The 25,005-nt window shown below is 47.7% G+C and overlaps 1 long non-coding RNA gene across 2 annotated transcripts in view; it reads left to right on the top strand.

Moving 5' to 3' along the window:
• Positions 1–24,351, top strand: part of LOC138472550 (uncharacterized) — a 237,281-nt gene extending 212,930 nt beyond the window's left edge. For both annotated transcript variants that reach the window (XR_011268638.1, XR_011268639.1), the window contains one exon: positions 24,050–24,351. This is a non-coding gene — a long non-coding RNA (uncharacterized lncRNA). The remainder of the gene's footprint in view (positions 1–24,049) is intronic.
• Positions 24,352–25,005: the final 654 nt, after the last annotated feature.

The following is a 25,005-nucleotide window of genomic DNA, read 5'->3' as shown; positions in this document are numbered from 1 at the left end:
TTCACCATTTCTTGTGTGGTTGTTCTTTCTTGGTCCTTCTGCCATTCTGGGTGGTCAGGTCCTGGTTCAACTTTTGTCTTCAGTGGGAAACGAGGGAGGCGTCTGAAACTCCTCAGTCCTTTGTCTTCTGGCATGCCTAGAACCCGTTCCAGCTGATACAAATGGTAGGTTGGCTGTCTTCAAAGGACAACCACCCCCCAGAGTTTGACTTTAGCATGAGTGCCGGGTTCCTGGACAAACGTCTTGGATCTGGAAGTTGAAGTCTACTCGACCACTGGAGCTGAATCCAATGAGGAAGAAGAAAAGATTCCTGTAGCTATTTCCAGCGAGTGGAGATGCCTGCTGAGTGACTGCTGCTATGCTGACCCTTGCTTCCATGCGACAAAGGAGACCCGAAGAGGACGTCTCCTTCCCTTGGACTGGTAGGACCAATCAATCTTAAGACCTGCATTTTGAGCCATCCGATGATGAGCTGTGACATTCCTGTGCTGCAAACGCCAATACCCTGGGACCTCAAGGCTGTGTGCTGTGCATCATCTTCCGAAGAATGAATCTCGCTGAAATGTGGACTCCTGCTGGACCTCCAGAAGCAAGATTCCACACCTTGAAGTTCCCTCACCAGAGTGTTAGACCAAGAAAGCAAGGCGTATTGATCAGACGACATACGTTATCAATGTGGTATCCTGAAAAGGGTGCAAAATCCACAGAGTCATGAGAAGCTAAGAAGAATCCTTTGCTGGGAGCCTTTCCACTCGACTACTGCAGAGAAATTCTAACCAGTGTTCTTTCTTTCATCTGAAGACCAAGAATCCATCAACCGGGTCCTGCAGCTGCTGCATCATGAGGGCGTCCACCTGTATTGTCTTCGTCATTGTGGAGGTACTGTGAGACTCAAGGTAATATGTACCTAGAGTGGTTCTGCAACTCCTTTTTAGCTAATTCATGTAGTTTGCAGTTTGCCCATCCATATTCTACAAAGTCCCTGAACCCTTTTATCCACAAGAACTGTTACACTGCGACAGAGGATTTCCCCAGGAACTCTTGCCTTTTCTACAACTTGTGCCTGCCTTTTTGACCTCCAATCAGATGCTGAAAGACACTCAAGACTAGCTAGGGAAGGACTTACCTACCTTGTGTTGGTTCTGTCATGAGGATCTGAAAACAAATTACTACTTATCTGTGAATTGTGTATACTATTCAAAAACATATTACAAGTAACTATTATTCCTGAAACAGAATAGGTTCCAAAGTTATTACTCTACTTTTCAGAATGGCATTATGTAATTCAAAGGTATGGGCAAGTTTTTACTCTCAAGCAATGGGCAAGTTTTTACTGACCTTTGAATTGTATCCACTTTATAAAAAGTATTACAAGTGCAACTGTATTATTCCTGAAACAGAATAGATCAGAATGTTCCTACCTTTGAATGATATGCTGTCATTCTAAAAAGTATTACAAGGTTATTATTCCCCTTTGAATTGCATACTGCCCTTATAAAAATAAATTGCTCAGTTCTTTTCTCTCTCAATTCTAGGTTTTTTCTCCTACTAGTACTGCATTTCAAATCTAGGTGTTCCCCCATTACAGCTCTGTTTATTTTCTAGGTTTTCTCTCACTACTACTCTGCTCCAACTCTAGGTGCTTCCCCATTACTGCTGTACTTCGAATCTAGGTGTTGCCCGTCCACTGCTGTGTCTCCAACCAACCTAAGGGTCTGCCCGCTGCTCCTGTGTTCCTATTTTGGTGTTTGAATATGCAGACAACCTGTGTCATCCTCAATTAATAGGCATTGAACAGAACCACTACCTGTAGCCACCCCCAAGGCCTCTCCGCATAAATTAGCCTCAGCTAGAGGGGCTGAATGTTGTTTCACTACAACCGCCACGATCCCCGATCCCTTCCACCCAAATTAGTCAATACCATGCAGGTAAACTCTAGAAAGCCTCGGAACAGGACCGAGCTGCGCCATACCCCAACTACCAGAGATTTATACACCCAGAACAACAAAATCACACTGAGCAATAAAGGAAAACTGGTCAAACAACCCAACCATGAGGGCTTGCACCCCTGGTTCCACAACCCCAACCTCATCAACTATAAGCAACAACTAACTACAAACAATGAATAATTATCCCCAAGGGCCAGGAAACAAACCAATCCAAAGAGGACTCCTGCTCCAAGAAAGTCGACCCATAACTGAAAACACCATGCTACGCCACAAGAAAGACAAAGATGCTAGAATGGGAAACAGAAAGAAGAAAGAAGACTGATATCCAACTTGCCTTACCCAGCAAAGATCCTGGAGAACCATGTATACAAAATCCCATTTAAATGCGTTGAAACAAACGGTATACTCAACCACTCACAAGTCAGCTCGAGACCAATGAGTGGAACCGAATCAGCACTCCTATTGATATGGGATTACTTGAAAAAAAAATGCAGATAATGGCGCACATTCTGCCTTGATGCTATTGGACATATCTGTGGCATTCGACACAATTAGTGGCACAAAACTAATAAATAAGATTGATGAATGTGACATATAGGAATCTGCACTAAGGTGGCTTACCTCATTCCTCACAAATTGAACAGAATTAACCTACTTACCACCTTTCATCTCAAACACCAAAAACATCTCCTGCGGAGTTCCACAGGGATCCAGCCTCTCCCTGCTACTCTTCAAAATCTACATGTGTCCCCCTGATGAAGATCATTCGAACCTGCGTACTAACTGCCTACAACTACGCAGACGACACACAACCGATTGTGAAGATGATGACCCAGGAACCAAACAACTGCCTTAACAACTGTTTCCCAGACATCTACAACTGGTTGACAATGAACAACCTCAAACTTAACCTGGCAAAAACGGAAATCACATTCTCACCTATAGATCAGCACAACCAACCCACAACTGGACTAGCTGGCTGGCATGGGAACTCAACCGGAGACTTCCATCATGGTAAATAAACTAGGAATACTCAAGGACAACAGACTATACCTGGAACTGCAAGTCAACGCAATCACTAATAAGGGCTCTACCTCTTAAGACTACTCATGGATTGCCCCCATACCACTGCTTTCCACACACAATCCTTACAATCATATCCCTGATACTAACAAGAATTCACTATGCCATCAGCCTCTACCTAGGAATGCCAGAAAGACTCACCAAGGAACTCCAATGGGTCCAAAACAATGCTACCGGTATTCTCACCAGTGCGCACAACGACAAACACCACCCTAATATCGTACGGCACACTCACCCAACACAAACACTAGCACACATCCGAGGCAATGAGTCGTTCCCATACAGTTACAACATGCAGAGCCTCTCGAAACAAATCCCATACGCAAGGCAAAGCTCACAGATGCCAGTTCCTTTTGGTTCTAAACCTATCCTATCATCCTATCCTCCCTAACCTACCCGCCCTCTTGTAAAGAGCCTTGTGAGCACCCGGAGAGTGCCTTTGGTTGGTAGCAGTGCGTGGTATAAATCAACATAACATAACAATATATTTCCAGGTGCTATCCAATACTTTGTGTTCTACATCTGATCCTTGATGTGGTGAATGCCACACTGTGCACATCAATAGAATGCATGCCATTGGTTATTTTAAATTAAAGAAACATATGTGTAACTAAGTTCCAGAAGAACTGCATATTGGTTGCATTTTTATGGGTTACATATTTTGGGTAGGTTACTTTTCAGCTTATTCCATACCTTGTTTGTCACCCTTGTGGAAGTGATCGTGGCCGTGGCCATGCCCCTGACCATGGGTGTGGCCATGATCATGGCCATGTTGCTCTCCAGGTTTGCATGCTGAAATTTAAACAATATAAAGCCTGTGAAATGTACAGCTTATTACATGTTTCCATTTCTTCAACAAAGACATTTTCACCATCCTAAATTATAACACAGTTAAAAGGGAAGAACATGTGTAAATGGAAGCCGGGTGGTGGGCAAAGAATGGCGATTCTGAAAAGCAAAAGAAAATGTTCCAAAACATTTTTTAAACATGTAAGAATTAAGGAAAAATTATTGGGCCTCATTACACGTTGTAAAAAACGGCATTTACCGGCATGGCACTAGTAGGGTGTCCACCCTCGCAAGAGGCCGCTAATTGCATCCCATTACGAGTACGCGGACACGAGCATAGCGCCATGCCGGTAATTACCCTACCGCCATGCCGCAAAAGTTCCCAAAAAGTCCCTTACCGGCTTCGACTAAAGTGCTGATAGCACCTCCGCCCTCACGCTACATGCAAATAGCGGTCACCGCCACTAGCGGTGACTGCTATTAGCGGTCACCGTTAAAATTGCGTAACCGGAAATAGCGTCATCGCACAGGAACGGGAAAGAGCACGGCGGCCATCTTTAAAAACACCATTGCCATCCTCTGCATCCAGGACCTGTTTCCAGAGAACTCAAACACAAATTTATCCCGGATAGCCTGAAGATGCCCAAGGCCTTCAAAAAAGCTGCTGATCGCCAGCGGAAAGAAAAATTCAGCAATGAGGAGCTGATAATGCTAACTGAGACACTTGCGGCAAATGCCGATGTAGTCTTCAGCAATGATATGCGGCGGGAGCCCCTCCTTAAGAAAAAGGCCATCTGGGCCGAGGTTGCCCTCAAAGTCAGTGCGGTGGGCACCACCACCCACACTGTAAAGGACTGTCGTAAGAGGTGGGACGACCTCCGCTTTCGTGTCAGAAACATACTGTCAGTCAATCGCAAGCTGGCAATGGACACAGGAGGTGGCGCTGATTCCCCTTTGAAGCTCCGGGAGTGGGAGGAGACCTGTGCCTCCACAATTGGAGTTGAATCCATAGAGGGTGTTGGAGATATGGAGCATGGTGTGGCCATTTCATCCGATGGAGGTGAGTGTATGCATCAAACTATGCACAGTGAAGGGTGAGGGGCCCCCCAAATATGTGTCCATAACCAGGCCATTGATCCAGCCACAAACATACATGCATGCATCGCCACATACACGTGCAACACAGACCCATTCATGCATGACCCACCCGACATCCCCATTACCGGAATCAAAAATAAAGAGGCCCCAATGCATAGAGCGGCATGACGTTAACATTCTGCATAAGGCACGTAGAACCATAAACAATAATATTCCCTATTTTTGTCCCCTACAGGATCACAGACAGACAATGAAGACCCATGCACTGCGACACCTGCTCCCCCAGCAGTGAAAAAGCCCAGGAGAGATGAGACCGGGGACACCGCCACCACCTCAAGGGGAACCGGGAGGAGTATCCAGCAGCAGAGGGCCAAAGGCAGCAAGGGCACCAGTTCCACGCAGCCTGAGGCCACGGCTGCTGCTATTGTTGCACCCACGGCAGTGTGCCCCATTACCTGTGAAATCAGCACAGAGGGCACGCACTCTGCTGCCACCAGTTCAATTGGTGAGGCAGCAGCCACCGTACCGCTTTCTGACGAGGAGGACGCAATTGACTTTCTGGCTCAAAGCCATACCCCCAGCCCAACACGGTCCATTGAGGCACTGCTTGAGACCTCAGCATATATGCAAGCCAGACAAGGGAGGGCATGGAGGCCTGCACGAACAGGATTTGCCAGGAAATGGCCCTACTCCGCCAGGCCATGACACGTATTGCATATGCCCTGGAGCGGCAAGACCCACCCCCAACACAGGATCAACCGGGCACCTCCTCCTCTGGGAGTTCCCGGCAAACAAGCCCCCTGCGCCACTCTCAGCACAACCTGAGGCGCACCACATCCCAACCACCCAATGGTGGAGGAGGCCCTGAGGCTTAGGGCCAGCAAGGACTAGGTGGCACATGTGGAGCAGGACACGTAGACACTATAAGGCTCACATGGGGGTGTTGTGGGGGGAGGGGGGAAAGGGTGTTTTCGGGAGTGTTGTGGGGGGAGGGGGGAAAGGGTGTTTTCCGGGAGTGTTGTGGGGGGAGGGGGGAAAGGGTGTTTTCGGGAGTGTTGTCGGGGGAGGGGGGAAAGGGCGTTTGCACAGTTGGGGCCATGCACTTTTTGTTCACATTCTGATCACAATACACTGTTGAAATGTTGAAACACAGGCTTGGTCTTCATCATTGTGTATGTGTACTTTATTGGGGAGAGGGTCCTTTGTAGGCCTCACCACATGCATCAGGGCAACAATACCCATCTCCATCCATAATAGTTCTCCTTTGTATCTCATAAAACTTGATACATCAGATGCTGACACACATCGTGTCCCTCCTGCACATTGCCTCTTGCATGTGCTGGCGGAGCATTTCACCCATCCTCATCCCCATCAACATCATCCTCATCTGGTGGTTGCATGTCAATGTCAGGTGGCATAGGCACATTCCGTCCGATGCACATTTTGTGCAGCATTACACATGCCATGGTTATCTTCGCCACTTTGTCATGGCCGTACAGGAGAGCCTCACCCGGCCCGCTTAGGCACCAGAGCTCTGTCTTCGGAAGGCCAAATGCCAGCTCTATCACGACGCGGGTACGGGTATGTGCAATATTGTAGTCCTCTTCCTGCTGGTTCTGTGGGTTCCATACAGGGCTTAGGAGCCAACTCTTCAGGGGATAGCTGGCGTCGGCTGCATGGGGTGAAGAATGGCTACCTGTTACCGGTCACCTCTGGTGCGGCCTGTGCATGTGACACAAATCGTCTTTGCATTGTGATGGCAAATCACCACTACCAGCATGCATGCAGACGATCTGTCTGACTGCAATGTGCAAAGCTGAGCTCGACCATGCAAGTGGACATGCCCGAATCATGCCTCCGACAGTAATAGAAATGTCCTGGGTGAGCCCAGGTCTCAGGTGTCCCTGGGCCCAGGCCAATATAGTACCACATTGCTAGTGTGCTACCATTCCGACATCGATGTTGCCATGCTGTGAAGCATCACTTCAGTGGTGCTATAGGTGTGTGGTTCGATGCTATGGCTAGGGGTGCTCTCTTTGCATGCATTCAAGGACACATTGCTGTATTGATGTCGTGCTGCCCTAATTCTGTATGACTGTCTTGACGGCATGTTGCTGATTTGTGTATTATGTGGTGTGGCATGATGTGCAATGTGGGTGTGGATGGATGTTTGATATTTTGAAACATGGATTGTTTTCAATGTTGTGCAGCCGCAATTTGCATGTGGGGTCTTCTCAAGTACATTGTGGCCTTCCCTGATGGACATTGGCGTACATCTGTATGTCCATTTGTCCTACGCACGACAGGCAACACCCGGTTGCAGTATGTATCTCCCTCCCTCCCATTCACACCACCATGTGCATGCCCTGCTACTCACCAAGTTGCCACGATTGTTGTCCGGCTTGTCGCTCCATGTTGCGTGGTATGGTTGAGTTCTGCAGGACCGTAGAATCATGTGTTGATCCCGGATATCTGGCACAACAATGTGTGATTATCTTGTTTGCGTCACATGCCATTTTGACATTGATGGAGTGGAATTGTTTTCTGTTTCGGTAGACTACTTCATTGTGATGTGGGACCACCAATTCCACATGGGTACAGTCCATGGCCCCGATGGTACTTGGGATGCCTGCCAGTGAATAGAAGGCAACTTTGGTGTTTGCGATCTCTCGGCCAGTCCGTGGCAGGAATATGTGTTCACGTGCATGCTTCAGGAGGGCATCGTGTACCTGGTTCAGCCTGCGTGAGAATACTGGTTGTGAGATGCAATGCATCTGCCCCACAGTATGCTGCTAGGAGCCTGTGGCCAGGAAGTGGAGCACAGTCACCACCTTCTGTAGAGGGGGGGATTGCAGTTCTGATGTCTATGTGGCTCACAATGTCGCCATGTATCTTATCCACGATGCTGGTGATGGTATCCCGGTCCAGACGGTATAGAGTAGGTATCTGCTCAGGTGTTAGGTAAAATGGACTGGCTTGGATCCTGTGGATTGTTGGCTGCCTCTGTGGTATTTCTGGGTGCCCTGGTGGTGCTTGCTGCCCCAGTCTTGCCCTCCTCCTCCTCCTGCGTCTCCTCTGTGCTGCCTGTTGTTGTTGGTGCTGCACTGCAATCATGTCCTCCAGCCCATGTAATGCTGCTAGTATTGCAACCATCTTGATGTGGGAAGGGGTGTGATGTGCTCTTTTGTGCTGCCAGTCTCCATTGCCTCCACCTGTGCTGATTGTGTCCACCTGTGGCAGGTGGGAACACTGCTCAGGTCTCTTAACGGGTGGTTCGCGATGCCGGTATTAGCGCCATGCCGGTAAGGGGTTTTTGGGTCTTTACAATGCCGCTATTTCCATGTCCGCATAGCTTGTAATGGCGTATTATTAGCAACATGCTGCTATTTCCGACCTGGGAGTCGCGCGCCCACCGACTTGCCGCTATTAGTGGCACCGTACTTACCGGGACCGCTAATAGCGGCAAGTCCGGGTCGTAATTGGCTAGGGAATTTAGCGGTACCAGTAATCCCTTACCGGTACCGTTATTCCCTTAACGCACAACGTGTAATGAGGTCCATTGACTGATTGGAGATTTATTTTCTTTAAGAAAAAAACACAAATAAGAACAGAAAGAAGCTTTTACAGATACTGAAATACAATATTGTTTGGCATCTCTGGGAGTTTATGAGCCCATAATGATATTACTACACGGCTATACCGTTTTAAACCCAACATGGGGAGCTTGGACTTCAACACTCGAAAGCACCATCCCTTAGTCAATTTTACCTATTACAGAGAATGACCGGAGCAGGGGTGTTGCTAGGTCTGGAAAAGATCCAGGGCTACACTAATGTCAGGACTGTCGGATCTCGTGGCAAGCTCGCCTTTTGGTTGTAGCCCCTGATCTTCTGGTCAGCCCATAGATGGCTGCTTACACCTTGCAGCTTGCCGTATTGCCCCTCACGCCCCCCGCCCCCATTTCTAGGTTGACATACCAGCATTGGTGATGATCAATGTAGAGACGCTGGAGCCGCCCCACCAGTACAGCTGCCGCAGTGATGCCATGCAAGGTCCAACAAGGTGGTGGGTAGGGTCGGACTGGGGCATAAGATTGTCTCAGGCACCCATGAAAAAATGGCAAACCATTGCAAATGTCAATTTGTTCCTTTTGTGACAGACTGCTTCAATAGTTTCCAAGGGGGAGTTTTTTGATAAAATGTAATGCAAATTTAAAGATATTTACTCAGCAACAATGGTCAAAACTACTAGCCGAATATTAAAGTAACTCATCAAACTGGCACGCATTTGGCAAAAAGTGGCCACTTTGAAAAACTGGCACACACTAGCATTTTGCATTTTGGTTTGGGCATTGCCCTGTAGACCAGTCTGAGCCTGGTGGTGGGAGAGGAGTCGGTGATGGGGCTACAGATGTGGCAAATTCATCATGCAGAATTGGTGGAGATGGGAAGGCTTTCAATTTGGTACATGAACACACAGATGCCAGAAGGGAGGATGGGAGTGTTGATGGCTGCCCCTCGACCCTCATCCCTTTGTGCTTGCTGCTGTTGTCCCACAAGTGCAGGGAAGGATACAACACCATCCACTTGCTTGCATGCACTCTTGCCTATCCACATCCGTCAGCACTCTGAGTCTTTGCTTCCGCTGGTGCTCTGATGTCATTTGAGTCCTAATAACATGAGGGGAGGAGGTTTTCAGAGAAGGGGAAAGCATCCTTACCTTTCCTCTGACCAATCTGTGCTTGGTCCCCACTCCCTGACCTACTATCCCCCCCTCTCTAGGATCTGGTACACAAAGATAGGTGGGTGGTTGGTGGCTCACGAACCTATGCCCACTACTCGCAATGTGCAGCCCCATTACTATACCATTTCAACACCAAAGCTCCCTTAAAAGAGAAACGTAAGTGCCCAAAATGTATAGCTACCACTCAGCCTTGAAAGGAAGTTGCAGGAGTCTGGATATTGTTTTTGGGTGGCATCATTGCCAGAGATGACCAAACTTTAGCATCTTACCATGCGCTGATCCACAGAAGGCTTATGGTATTAGGCTGGAAGCCTAACCTCTTGTAGTCTCTTTGGAAGTGGCATGGAGGAACTGCTGGAGTCAAAGGAGTACATAAAGGGGCCGAAATGTAAGGCCTGTAAGTGGGAAAGTTGGATGTTCTGTACCCAAATCTTTGACCTCCATTGCTGCTCACCCTTATAAAATATGCTCGAGTGCCCAATGTCATGCCAGGCCGTACCAAAATGTGCCTTGACCATCAAACACTTGCAGTCCACCCTGCACATTCTTAGAAAACATTTGTTCAATCCTTGTATAGATTTCCTAGTACACAGTCTTGCACTGATATCTGCTTTTTATCTGCGCTTGAGCTTTCACCTACCTTTAAGATGCAATCCAGCATGAGGCTGTAAAATGTATTCTTTGGCTCTTTAAAACAAGAGCACATTCTGTCTCTTCATGTTTTCATGCCACTCCCTTTTGAGCCGGAGAGCTACACCTTTCTGGGACTGTGAACAGCCCCTGTTTGAGCTTGTGAGCTAACTTCCTTCTGAAACTAGGAACCCCTTTCAGCATCTGGGCTGCCCCCTTCTGAGTGGGCCTGTGATTAGTGCCATCCCTGAGCCCATGAGATGCCCCCTTCCAGTGCCCAAAAACACACTCCATCCGGAGGCCACAAGATACCCCCTTCCAGTGCCCAAAAGCACACTAGTTCCGGAGGCCACAAAATGCCCCCTTCCTGAGCGTGTGTGCAACCCCATTCAGAGTATGTAAACAGCCCCTTTCTGAGCCTTTGTTGTGGGGTGCAATCAAAGGCACCAAACCAATGGAACGGAAGGGCCCACTGGGAGTCTGACCTGCCAGCATTCAGAAACTTTCACGCTGAAAAATTGGGCCTATTCAAGCAGACTATGCGAGTGTCTTTCTGCAAGGGAAATACAGAGAAGGCTAAAACAAAAATGAAACCTGAGTGCAGATTGCAAAAGCACATTACATTGAGGGCTGAGTAATAAATGCAGAATTATTTTTCAATTAAATGGTCACTCATCAAAAGTGGGTGCACTGTGACCATTCAGACCTACTTTTCAGCAGAAAAATAAACAGAAAGTAATTAAAAGTGTATTTTGTTAATGACTGAAAGAAACAGTCCTGCACTTTCAGCGCAAATGGCAAAGGGAACTTTGATCCATAAAACAGTGTGTCAAAGTAAAAAGGCTGATGTTAGAAAATGTAGTAGGTGAGTTCATTTCAGCCAAGGACATGGGCAAAATTCACAAGTGGCTTTCCAAGTGCCTGCCTGGTTTGTACATCCCAAATGTACAACTGCCTGAAGGGTGTAAGAAAACAAACTCTCTCTAGACTTGCTGTTTCTGCAGCACAATTGGCCCTGCTGGTGCATGACCAGAATGTAGGGGGGGTAGGTGTGAAAACAGGGGCTACAATCAATGGAAGCGGAAACTTTGAAAGAAATAGAAGGCTTTCAACGATGGTCCCCTGAAGATAAGAGCACAGGCCTTCTGACATCACAGGGCCGTCCCAGCTCATTATCTGCAGTGGGAGATGTAACGCTCACCTGGTATCCACGGGGACGTCACTCAGCCTGTTCTGACCTCTTACGACCTTGAACCCTTCCCTGGAGTCTACTTGACTGGAGACTGGGCCTGAAACACAGGATTGGTAGAGTTTAACTCCATATTGTCTCTGTGTGCTTGAACCCCTTCTTCCCCGGGGTGAAACCCTTCCCTTTGATCCACAGCTCACCTTGTTTTCTTGGAAAGTGTGCTCTCTGTCCTGCTTTCAGCGCAGGGGCGCGTTGATTTATGCGGGCTCGTTGCTGCCTAGTTACTTCACTGGCAAGAGTCCGACAGGTAAGTATAATGAGTCTTTTGAACAGTTCTCTAACTTCGTTCCTTTCCTTCCTTAGATGATTGCCGGTGTCCGGGGATGGCGACGTGCTGCTGAGATGAGTAGTGCTGAAGGTGAGTGAGAGCGCGATGCTCTATGCGACCCTTTCGTATTTGTATTGAACTGAGTTCTTTTTCTGTGTCTTTTAGGTGCCGCGACATTTTCAGCGTGGATGGCGGTTATGAAGAAGAAATGCGGTGAGTAAGCGCGGTATGCAGCGCCTCTAGATGTTTCCACGCTAACCTGGAGTGTCTTTTCCCTCTTGCAGATGGATGAGAAAATCCGGAGACTGAGTTCCCCCAGAGCGGTTGGAATTCAGGTAAGCGTTTGAAGCTTGTACAGTCTTTAAACATGAGCGAAGATTTGCTGAATGCTTACTAATGCCTTTTTTCTGTTCTTTTCCCTTTTCCTTAGGAAGCGGCGTGCCGGGATGGGAATGACACCGCCGAAGATGCCTGCAGAAGAGAAGGAGCGATGAATGATGGGCAGAAGTGCCGCAAGGTGAGGCTGTTCCTAACGGTGTTCTTGCAGGAGCTGAGCACAGAAGAAATATGCAGGCCTACTGGAGACCAATCCGAACACGGTGAGTGTCACGCTGCAGGTGCAGAAAACACAAAGCATGTTTCTCAGCCTGGGCGTGGCTTAAATAGTCTCTGGGTATCCCAGGTGTCTCTGGGCTGAACCACACCCAAAAGACTAGACTGCACATGCAGTTCTGGGAACCGAAATATGTGGGGGCATCCATCTTGTCCCAATCAATGTACTACAAGTCCAATCCCCAATGTTATCCTATGGGAGTGAGTGAGTATGTTGCCACAAGCGCCAAGTCTGACTCCAAGTGGGTCTTTGGAGGGATGGAGAGGCCCTTGAGGGCCATGTAGGTGATCGTGGCCTGGCACCAGCCTGACATCTTGGAGGGCTGGGGACAAGAGGGGCAGGAATCATGACAGCACTCCCTCCCAAGGCCCCTCTCAAGATGGCTCTTCTGTCTGGTCCTGGAATCTTTGGATGGTTTTGATGAAATCGTCTAAGCTAGCGAGGTGCATGGATGTACTCACAAGGCTCCCATATCCTGTCTTGTGGACCATACCCCTTCCAGTCTAAGTAGTATAATTTGGATCTGACGTACTTTGAATCCAGGATGTCCTTGACTTCGAATTCTGGCTCCCCGGTGACTACTACTGGCTGCGGTGGCGTTGCTACCCAGGTTGAACAGGTTTAAGGAGAGACACGTGGAACACAGCACAGGATGAATCTGCATGTTTGACGGCAGAGCTAGTGTAACCGCCACAGGATTTATCACGGAGGTGACGGTGAATGGACCCAGGTATCTTGGATGGAAAGTTCGGGTTCCTTTAATGGACACGTGTTTAGACGGCAGCCAGACTTTGTCTCCCACTTGGTAGTTGGGGGCCTTTGCTCGGTGTTGATCAGCAAACTTCTTTTGGCGATTCTTAGCTTGAAGTAGGTGTTCAGCCGCCCTTTTAAAGGTTTGAGAAATGGTTGTGTGCAAGGTTTTGACTGCTGGCATTTCCAGGGTTGTAGGAACGTCCAACTCAGAAGTACGTGGGTGCCTGCCATACATGGTATAAAAGGGTGTCTGCCCAGTGCTGATGTGTAGGGAATTATTATAAGTATATTCGGCTATCCACAATAGGTCGAACCAGCTTCCTTCAGTTTGGTGTAACATGCAACGCAGATACTGCTCGAGCGTCTGATTTGTCCTCTCAGTTTGACCATCCGTTTGGGGATGGTGACTGGTGGATAGCCAGATGTCGATCTGGGCCATAGAGCAGCATTTTCTCCAGAAGTTAGATACAAATTGAGTACCTCGGTCTGAGACCAAAACTGAAGGAAACCCATGGAGCCGTACGATGCCTTCAAGAAATACCTTTGCCAGAGTGGAAGCATTTGGGAGCCCCTTAAGAGGAATGAAATGTGCCATTTTTGAAAATAGGTCCACGACCACAAGAATAGTGTTAAACCCTTGACTGAGTGGCAAGTCAGTAATAAAATCGAGGGACAACGTGTGCCAGGGCGCTGGTGGGATTTCCAATGGTTGTAATAGCCCAGTCGGTTTTTGCTTGGATTACTTGTTTTAAGCACACACTCCACAAGATAGGATGAATTGGATAATGTCTTTACGCCACGTGGGCCACTAATAATTTCGTTTTACCTTGGCTAGGGTTTTAGCGATTCCGGGGTGGCCGTCGATCAAGGAATCATGATAACCGGACATGACTTGTTCTCGTAGTTCTTGGTTTGGTAAGAATAAACGATTCCTGAAGTAGGGCAACTGATCTTTTATCATGTAATGTTCTCCTTGTGCACTCCACGCTTGTAATTGCTCCGGACTCATCAGGTTTTGGATTTCTTCATGTAATTCTTTCTGAGTTATGGTTGCTGTGATTCCTAGGAGCTTGTCACTTGGGATAATTGCTATTGGGTCAAGGGTCAGATACCCTTGCTCTTCCACCCCCATACGGGAAAGGGCATCGGCCTTCCCGTTTTTCACCACTGGTCGAAATGTAATCATGTAGTCATATTCAGCAAAAAAAAGAGCCCAGCGTAGTTGTCGTGAGGATTGGGCCTTTGCCGTTTTTAGGTACTGGAGGTTCCGGTGGTCAATTATTACAGTGATTGTGTGTCTGGCGCCCAAGAGGTAGTGCCGCCATGCCTTAAAGGCTGACTTAATGGCCAGGAGTTCTTTGTCTGTGATAGCGTAATTGAGTTCAGGGGGTGTGAATTTACGCGACCAGAAGCCAACAGGGTGTAACTGGCCCGTTTTGGGGTCCGTTTGTGAGAGGACGGCTCCCAAAACCATGGTTGAGGTGTCTGTTTCCACCAGTGAAGGGGCCCCTGAGGGACCCTCGTTTGTGGAAACAAGGCACAATCACCACACACGAACTGATACGCCAGACACAAGGTTGTATTCCCAAAATCTAGGGTTTACTGCAGAGCAAATAGTCTCAGTTGGCCAACTGGTCCCACGCCCCGTGACGTGTGTCTATCAGACCTCAGGGGACGCAAGAGAGCGAAATTCATACAACAGTTACATATATACAAAACAAGCAGTTACCAGACATTTTGTCAAAAAAAATGGTCGACAGGACATTTGGTCGAACCATTTGGTCGAAAAGCAAATGGTCGAATTTTTTTTATTTGTATTTTCACTTTTTTTTTTTTTTTGGGGGGGGGGGTCCCCCCCACCCCCTTTTTTTCCCTAAACTAAAACCTAAAAAATAAATTCGACCATTTGGTTTTCGACCAAATTCCGTCGACCAAATGTCTTTCGACCAAATGTCTTTCGACCAAATGTCAGGACACCAAACAAGCATCTAGTAATCAGTAGTGTCACAACTTATACCGCCCCTATTACATTTCTTTGAACTAGGCACGATGATTGACAATGGTGACGAGTTTGACACCTTCAAACATTCATTTTGCAACAGTATGCAATTTTGTAAGCCCACAGACATTAAGTCTGTGTTTTAAAGAACACATTGCTTCTCTTCCAGCAAGCAAGCTGTGCGTAGGGAGAGACACATTCCAGGCCTTGCTATCTCCTAGTTTCTATTCGTGTGTCGGGGGGTCAACTTGCTCTCCAGGGCTCTGCCGGGCTCAGAGAAGGGGGGCCGCAAAGAAGAACATAATTCAAGTCATTTAATGTTCGCTCTAGCATTTCTACTGTGCTCCCGAGACTAGCTGGCACATGCTGTACTGATAAGAATGCCTTGCTGTTCACTTCTCCAAGGATATGGGTGGGAGGAGACCGGGCATTACTGTCTGGGTTACTGCGTTTTGTTCCAACATGCCACTCGTGGCCTTGCATTGTGCACCAGTGAAGCAGAATAACATTTCAGCAAAGCAGTTTTACATGAGGCAAAAAGCAAATGTTAGAGAAAACAAAATGGCGATTTCAGTCACTTTAAAATGGCCCCACCTTAGTCAAGTTTATGGCTATATATTTCTAATACTAAATGCATGAGACGGTTGGTCTTCGGCCAACATAATACATAGTCTTATGATCGAGGGGTGTCTACTTTTCTAGATCGACACCAAGTATGGGAGATCAGGGCGAGGGTGGCGTAAGATTGGGGCAGATGTGAATCTTGCTTCGAGTTCCTGGAAAGCTTTATCGGCTTCTGTTGTCCACTGGAACTTTTTGTTGCTTTCCCTTAGCAATGACGTGATGGGATGCACGATTTGCGAAAATCCTGGGATGAACCGGCGGTAGATGTTTGCAAAACCCAACATACTTTGAACCCCCTTGAATGAATTTGGGGATGGCCAGTTCAGGATAGCATCTACCTTGTGCACATCCGTCGGGCTGAGAATAAAGCCCAGGAATTCCACCTCGGAGACGTGGAATGAGCACTTTTCGAGCTTGGCGTAGAGCTGATCGAGAGAGGGGCGCCCGCTACCTTTGCAAACTGATGTTGATGTAGTTTCTCCAATACGGATCGGACGTGTTTAACGTGGTCCTGCTTTGATGCAGAATATACTAGAATATCGTCGATGTACACTAGAGCACAGACATCCATCAATTCCCGTAGGACATCGTTCATGAAGTATTGAAATGCTGCAGGCGTGTTGCAAAGGACAAAGGGCATTACTTGATATTCGTACAAGCCGTATTTGGTGCGAAAAGCAGTTTTCCATTCATCCCCCTGTTTTACGGGAACAAGGTGACATGCCCCCCTCAGGTCTAGTTTTGTGTAGATTTGGGCATCTTTGACTTGATCAAGCAATTCAGGGATCAGTGGCATGGGGTAGGGTTTTTTTTACGGTAATCTGGTTCAGTGCGCGATAGTCGATGCACGTTCTCAAGTCCCCCTCCTTTTTCGGTACGAAGAATAGAGGACTGGCTGCTGGAGACTTCGAGGGACGGATGAACCCGTTGGCCAGGTATTGGTCAAGATAGGCCTTCAAGTCTTGTTTTTTGTGGTTCCGTGAGTGCGTAAATTCGCCCACAAGGGATTTGTGCGCCGGGTATCAGGTCGATTTGGCAATCGTATGGTCTATGCGGTGGCAGGGTATTAGTCTGTTCTTTCTGAAAGACATCTTGAAAGTCCTGGTATTCACTTGGTAGGGTGCCGATTGCCACAGTTGCAAGCGTGGAGGTTCTGGTGTCTATTGGCTGTTTCTCTTGGCGATAACATGTGTGGGCGCAAGTCTGGGGAAAGGCCAATTCTTTTGCTCGCCAATCGATTCGAGGATTGTGAGCTACCAACCATGGCATTCCCAAAATCAACCGGAACTGTGGTGCCTTAATGAGGTTGAAAACGATAGATTCTTGGTGTCCATCCTGGCACAGAAGGGTTAAAGCTGCAGTGCATTGGGATACTGCACCAGAAGCTATTTCCGTGCCGTCGACGGTGGTAACAGTGTCGGCGGTTGATTTAGGGCATAACAGAAGCCCCATCTTTGCCGCAAGATCCTGGTCGATGTAATTCCCAACGGCTTCACTGTCAATGTACGCTCTTACAGCGTGCATCCGAGATGGTTGTTGGTGATTGATCAAGACCACAGATAGTGCAAAATGGGAGGTCTGTAGTTCACTTTTTTCGCTCGACAAGTGGACCCCTACACTTGCCGGGCTGGGGAGTTTTCCGATTCCTTGATGGTATCTTCCTTGTCCGTGGCCCCTACCATCGCTCTCACTCTGTTCTCCATTCGGAGCTACTGATGAGTCAAGGAAAGTTCGAATAGAAGATCCTTCTTAAGAAGTTGATGCAAATGTTCTATTTAGGGTGGTAGTGTACTTCAATATATCAATTTCAAGATCTTCTTAGGAAAAAAAATATTTTAATTAAAAGTAGGGGAGGCCAGCTGCTGCCTCATCAATAAGGGCTCATAAGCCAATGCATTTGGAAAACTTTGACATTAATTGCAATGCTAAATCCATATTTTTTGTACTGCATCTTGTAGGTCTCCACCCTGTCGAAGGAGAACTTCTCCAAAATGCGTTTTTCCCAACCCTTTTGTTGGATTTATTTGTGTAACAAGAAATTAATTGTGAGCCACAAAGAAGGTGGCGTGTGTAGTTTAGTGTGATTTCTATTACCTATAATTCAAATAAATGCAAATATATTTCCTGTACACCTGCCTTGTTCTTGGCTCAATGGTAGCTCAGGGGGAGGGATCGAAGGGGCATGATATGAGGCTGAGATTGGGCTGAATAAAAAAAAACTAACATTAACTATTTATTGTGTGACACTTAGCTTGGGCAGAGAAGGAACTCCCTGTGTTGAGGGTGGCCTCTCAATAAGCCGTTGGATTGTGCTTCCCCCTCCTGAGACTGTACTGCAAGTAGCCCTGTCCCCGAGCCCACAAGATGCCCCCTTCCAGAGCCCAAACGCACACTCCTTCCGTAGCCCATGAGACGCCTCCTCCCAAAGCCCAGAAGCACACTCCTTCTGATGCCCACAATCGGCCCACTTCCTGAGCCTGTGTGCAACCCCCTTTAGAGTGTATAGACTGCCCCTTTCTGAGCATTTGTTCTGCCCCCTCCTGAGCCTGTCCTCTGCTCCCTGATGACTTGGCCCATCTCCGTCCGAGCCTTTGAGCTGTCCCTTTCCACCATGTTCTCCCGCACACCGGACCCTGACGACACAAGTTGAAGTCCTCTCACTTGCAAAGGTCCACTCGTCTTGTATTGAACTCAGTCACATCCTCTGAATCTGGAAGGACTGCAGTGAGAACCGCAGGCATGCCTGCCTGAAAGCTTCACGATGAACATATTCTTCTCCAATAATGGTTTCCTAAAAAAATGAGTAGCTCCCCTTAAATAAAATCCTCTGAAAAAAGTATTAATGTGAAAGAGTGCACAGAGACTGTGCAACGTACAGGTGAACGTGTATCCGTGCCTGCCAAAACGATCACAAGACCATGCATTATTTCTAACTATGTTGCAAGAGTGTGTGGATTTCGTAATCCCTTTTGTGGTGTTCTAATTAAGCTATATTGACATTAATCTATTTCCAGGTGCTAGCCAATACTTTGTGTGATACATCTGTGCCTTGATGTGGTGAATGCCACACTATGCACATCAATAGAATGCATGCCATTGCTTAATTGTTTTAAATGAAAGAAACATGTGTGCAACCAAGTACCAGAAGCACTTCATATTGCTTGCATTTGATGGGTTACAATTTTTTTGTAGGTTATTTTTCAGCTTATTACATACCTTTTTTGTCGCCCTTGTGGCAGTGGCCGTGGCCGTGGCCATGACCGTGGCCATGATCATGGCCATGTTCGTCTCCAGGTTTGCATGCTGAAATTGAAACAATATGATGCCTGTGAGATTGACAGCTCCCATTTCTTGAACAAGACATTTTCACCATTCTAAATGATAACATAGTTTAAAGGGAAGAAAACATGTTAAGAAGGGACCCATTTTGGCCTGCACTATTGAAATCTCAAGAACCTCTGTGGCACATGAATAATAATAGAACAGTTTTTTTGAGTCATTTGATCTGACAAGGATCAAGCTCGAAGAAGCAGACAAAGGATTTTGCATAGAACATTTCATTGCAGCAGAAGCACTTTGCACATAAGCTTCAGGCTGATGTGCTTGGCCCCATTGTAGTAAGCAGGAGTTTGAAAAAAAGGGATTTTGCACAATCAAATGACATCATATTTTTTAATCAAATGCTGAACACAGGTTGAGAACCCAAGTCCTCAGGTGCCATGGTCAGTGATTTAATTAAGAGACGCACCCCCTCACGGTGTACAAGCTATATAACACGATGTCCAGTCTTTTTACGGCAGAAGTTTCATCACAGAAGTGTTTTTTTTTTGTTGGGGTGAGGCAACATGCGATGTAGAGAGGGTGGGCATTGGAAGTGTGTGGGGACATCATGTGATCGCGAGAGCGCGGTCTCGCGAGATCTCGACCCAAAGTGATCTTGCGGACCCGCGCTCCGCGAGCGGGGACTTTGGCGCCAGTGTGAGGCTGGTGGAGCGCCAGACAAGTCGGTCTGGACAGCGCTGCTCTATGTGAGGAGCCAACATGACTAAAGGCCCAAGCCAGTACCAGCTCACTTCCAGGGCGTATGTCCAATGCCATAGGAGGCCTCCTGGGGGCCCTGGAAGTATACAGCATGCAGCACAAATGCACACCCTGCTTCCAGTGCAAATAGCTGGAAGGCCTAGCCAAGACTGAGTACCTGCCCCGTCCCACGCATGGACTATTGCAATCCCGCGTTTTGTTAACCAATGAAGGCAATTACAATTACCCTGGCGTCCTGTCGTCCTTAGAGGCCACAACAAAGTGCTTCCCTTCATTTTGCAGCAAAAACGAATTAAAAAGGGAGTAAGAAATGCAGCAGTGAAACTACCTCGGTAAAATCACATAGACCACAAAAATGACGTACATGAAGATTTTACAGCAATACACAGAGGCTGCGATTTTGCATTATAACCTCTTTACCGAACTGCCAGTAGCAAGGACATGAGAGGGTTCATTCATGAAGACAGAACAAATACTCTGCCCTGCGCCACCATGACCCAGGTGCACTTCATCACCATCAACAGTCTATAAATAATGCCCAGGCCCCCACTTCGTCCTCTTTGCTGCCGCCAGTCAGGTAAGTGACATTTTTTTTTACTAGGTATTCTGTGTTTGCGATGTGCGCTGTTCTGTAGTCAGTTTGGGTCTAAGATAACACACTGTCTGCACATTTCTATTTGCTATCATGCCAGTGCAGCAGGTTCGTAACCAGTGATCACTTGTTGAGCTTCATACAGTCTGCCCGTAGTCGCCAAAGAGAAAGAGAAACACCCTTCGGTGAACTGGAAACACCGAAGGGATTTCTCTTTCTGGACGGCCGCATTGCGGTGCGGTGTCCTTGCGGGGAGTTTGCTCCCTGAGGGAGGGGGGCTCAGGTGTCCTCCGGCGCGCTGCTGGGTCGGGTGACAGTACTCTGGCTCAGCTGCGGAGAGTCCAAGGAGTGGGGGCACCAGAGGCGTAGGCAGGGTAGGGCCTGAGGGGCAAGGCCCACCCAAAATCTGTAAATGCCCACTCAGCAGCGCTGCGTGGGAATTTACAGATATTTTTGTCAGTGCAGTGGGCCCAACTACATTAGCATCAGGCCCCATTTGCTAGACAATCCTGGCTACGCCTCTGGGGGGGCACGCATGCTTCCTGGTGGCGCGTGACGGTGGCTGTGCGCGAGCTGTCAGCAGCAGCAGTCAGCTTTCCATGCCTCTGTGTGATTCCTTTCCAGCGTCACAGTGCTGCTTTGTTTCTGCGAGGCACGACATTGCCTTGGGCATTTGTTCATGCTGTTTTTTTGTGGGGGTGTCCTCTGGTGGTTTTCTGGGGAGAGCCATGTCGCACAGTGGCAATGAGTGTGGGCCTGGGGAGGGCCCTTCCACAGTGTCTGCATGGCAGTTTCAAGAGTTGGATCAGTTGCATTCTTCTCTGTTGGGCGCTGCACACTCTGTCCTCTTCTATGGCTACCACCTTAGTGGAGCTGTCAGTGGGGCACTAAGCGGGGTCCCCGTTTCGATTGCTCCTGGTGAAGAGGAGCAGTTTTGGTCGACTGACTTGTCAGGGACAGAGGAATCAGCTATGCAGGCACCTTTGAAGAAAAAGACGGGGCAGTGTATGGGCAGAAGTCCTGCAGAGGTGCAAAAAGAGTCAAGGTGGTGTGTGTGCCTTAGCCAAAAAAGGCAACCCGCGATAAGTGCAAAAGCCCTGTGTCCATGGTGGCAGGGGTGAGTTTGCCACAAAAAAAAGGAAGCGGGATGCCGTAGCCTCCTCTTCGAGGAGAGATGGGGATGGCAAGTCCGATTCCGCTGACCTGGGTTTGACTACAGAGAGTCAAAGCCGGCATATATATGGCTCTGCACCCCTTATAGGTGAGGGTAGTGCTGGCCCTTCTGTTGAAGCACCTGAGGCCGCACAGGAGATTTTGGATGCACACGGGTTGCCTTTGTTTGTTCCCTCTGCTATTGCCCATCAGGGTGGGTATGTTTTCCCCATGTAGCAAGGTATTGCCCATCAGACTGGGTATGTTTTCCCCATGTAGCAAGGTATTTGGATGGTAGGATCTGGAAGCCATTGGAGAAGGAGAAGAAGAATAGGCTATGGTCAGAGTGCCCTAGGCTGTCCACTTTTCAGAAGGTCACAGTAACCTGCAGTTGGTGATTCTTTTGACCAAGTCAAGCAAGAATCCTAAAAAGGGTTTGGATAGAGCCCTGACATTGTGTTAGGACAAGGTACTTGATGTTACGGGTCCTCTCGCTAACATTTTTGATCTCACGGGAGGAGGCACAGGAGCAAAGGGGTTTGGTAGATCCTGGTGTTCTGAGTCAGTGGGTGCAGAGAGCGATTTGTTTTTTGGGCACACATCCGGCGTCAGTGAGTGCAGGAAGTGTGTGTTTCTGGCCCGAGACCTCAAGTTGGCAGATTTAGCCCAGAGAGAGCCCGGTGTTAAGGCAGGCACACAATTGTTTTGGGACAAGTTCAGTAAGGATAGATGTAAATATGTGGGCTTATATACTTCTCTGGATATGGAACAGGCCTCTTTGAAGAGAGTTTTTTGGGGGGGTGTTTTTGGACAGACCGGTAAATGATGGGGTTGCTTACCTGGCCGCATCAGTCAAGGCTCCAACCGTCAGTCATGGGGTTTGTGCAGCTGTCAGTGGAGGTCCCTTCAGCCCACACCTTTTACCCACAACATATTAGAGGATGGAGAGCACAACAGAACTTTCCTCTAGGAGGACAGAGTTCCGGGATGCACAGAGGCTAGTCCTCTGTTTCAAACGCACAATTCTTTCTGGGAAAAGATAGGGGGCAGATTAATTGGGTTTTTCTGTTCTTGCTGTGCCCTCACACACGATCCGTGGGTGCTGCAGACTGTTCAAGGGTCTCACATACAGTTTATGAGGAGCCCTTGCATGTGACGCCTCAGAGGATGATTGTTTTCTCGCAAGAGAATATGCAGGTGATAGATCAGGAGGTGCAGCAACAACTTCAAAAAGGAGCGATTTGGCAGCTGGCATGATCCTCTCCCGGTTTCATCAGCAATATTTTACGGGTAAAGAAGAAATTGGAGGGGTTATGACCAGTTATCAATCTCCGGGAGTTACGCGTTCCTGGAGTACAACCATCTCAAGATGGAGGGTATCTATCTTCTGAGAGACAGCCACTCTTCTTCCAGGGGATTAGATGGTGAGGTTGGATCTCAAAGATGCTTACTTGACCATACCCATTCACGGGCCGCACCTGAAGTTTTTGCAGTTTGTGGGCCAGCAAGAAAAGGGCGTTTGTGTCACAGCCGTTCGGCCCTGTGGTGCTCCACGAAGGTGATGAAGCCGGTGGTGGCGGCCCTCAGAGCGTGAGGGATTTGCGTCATCATTTACTTAGACACCATTCTTTTGATGTCGTAGTCCTAGGAGATGGAACTGCATCAGTTACAGATCACAGTGGCCTTATTGCAGACTCTTTTGTGATCAACTGCGACAAGTCTCGGATACAGCCGAGTCAGAAGATACATTTTTAGGGGCTCCAGATAGACACCTTGCAGGAGTCCCTTTTGCTGCTGCCGGCCAAAATCAAGGAGATTGGGGCAGTCCTGGCAGCCCAAATGTCACATAGATTGAGATTGTGGGGCTTTTGCCGGCATCTATCCAGACAATACCTCATTATCGGGCCGTTCAGAGGCTGAAGACGCAACATCTGAGGTGGGGTTTGGTTTTGCAAATTGCATTGCCCTTTCCACAGAAGCGAGGGAGGAGTTGGAGTGGTGGCTTCAGCATATGCAGGCATGGAAAGGCAAGGCCATTTATGCCATGTCCCAGGAGATGGTCACAGAGTCAGATGCCTTTTTGTCCCGTTTCCTCTCCGTTAGCCCAGTGGGTTAGATGGATGATGTCCCTATCTGGTATTGATGTGTCACCAATTTGGCACCCATTTCTCTAGGGGTGCTATGGCTTAAAAATCATACTTAGTAGGGGTACCTTCCTGGATATTTTGAGAGCAGCTGATTGGTCTGGCGATTTCACGTTCAAGACGTTCTATTTCAAGCTGGTCGTGCATGCTTCACAATCGGTGGTAAATGCGCTTTGAATGTGCAACATGGCAGCTTCTGTGGCTTGCTATAAAATGTCGATTTTCTTAGCTAGTTGTATATGAAAATTGTGATTTTAAAGTCAACAGAGAAAGATTTTACCATCCTTGTCCTCGCCCTAACTGATTGTTTGTTTCGCTTCAGGAAACAACATCTGAGGAGGTGGTCCGGTTGGAGGAGAAGGCATGCACGACGGTTTCCTGTTGATTCATGCTGTGGGTTCTTTGGTGATGGCATGTCAGGCAAAGAAGAGGACGAGGCGGGGGCCTGAGCACTATTTATAGGTTTTTGATGGTGGTAAAGTGCATCTGGGTCATGGTGGAGGAGTATCTTTTCGGTCTTTGAGCTAACACTGTCATCTTTGCTGCTGCCAGTTTAGTAAAGAGGTTATAATGCAAAATCTATGTCTCCATTGCTTTTAATAAAATCATGATTTTCGTACACAACTAGCTAAGAAAAATCAACATTGTTGAAAACTATTGTATGCACAGTTCTCTTTATATGGTGTGTTAACATGTGAGCAATTGTAATCATTCACAAGGGAGCAAAAACAACAAACTTGCTAATGATATTTCAAACAAGTAAAAGCAAGTATTGTAAAATATTATTGCTCTTGAAAACAGTGCGTGTGTATACTATTCCATCATTGGCAATTGCATATCGGTATAAAACGAGCATTTCGCCGGTTATTCTATGCCAGTCAAAAGCACTCTGCTTCCATGTTTCCGGTCTGTGGACCCCAGGAAGGAATACGAGAAAAAATCACAGGGTATAAGGCTGTTTCACTTCAGTGCTCCCTTGTTATATGAAAATTAAAGTGTGCAACTGTAGCCATGTTTGAACAATTGCCAACTATTTGGCTCTATGTCCCTATGCGATGCCACCCTCTGCCAAAAGCCCTGTAATCGATGGGAACTGGGTGCTCAAAGCACAAACCTCCCAAATACACCTCTGCCAATGGCGTGTTGGTGGATATCTCCCTACCCCCTCTATCGGGTAAAATGCCTTGGTTCCACGTGATAATGTCACCTCATTTTTCCTGACCCCTAAAATACTTTCCCCAAATATTTAGGAGGGGTATCATTTTTTTAGGAAATGTT

This window comes from Ambystoma mexicanum, chromosome 8 (genome assembly GCF_040938575.1).
Source record: "Ambystoma mexicanum isolate Mex_15411 chromosome 8, UKY_AmexF1_1, whole genome shotgun sequence".
Lineage (NCBI taxonomy): Eukaryota > Metazoa > Chordata > Amphibia > Caudata > Ambystomatidae > Ambystoma > Ambystoma mexicanum.
This window is presented reverse-complemented; position numbering and strand designations above follow the sequence as displayed.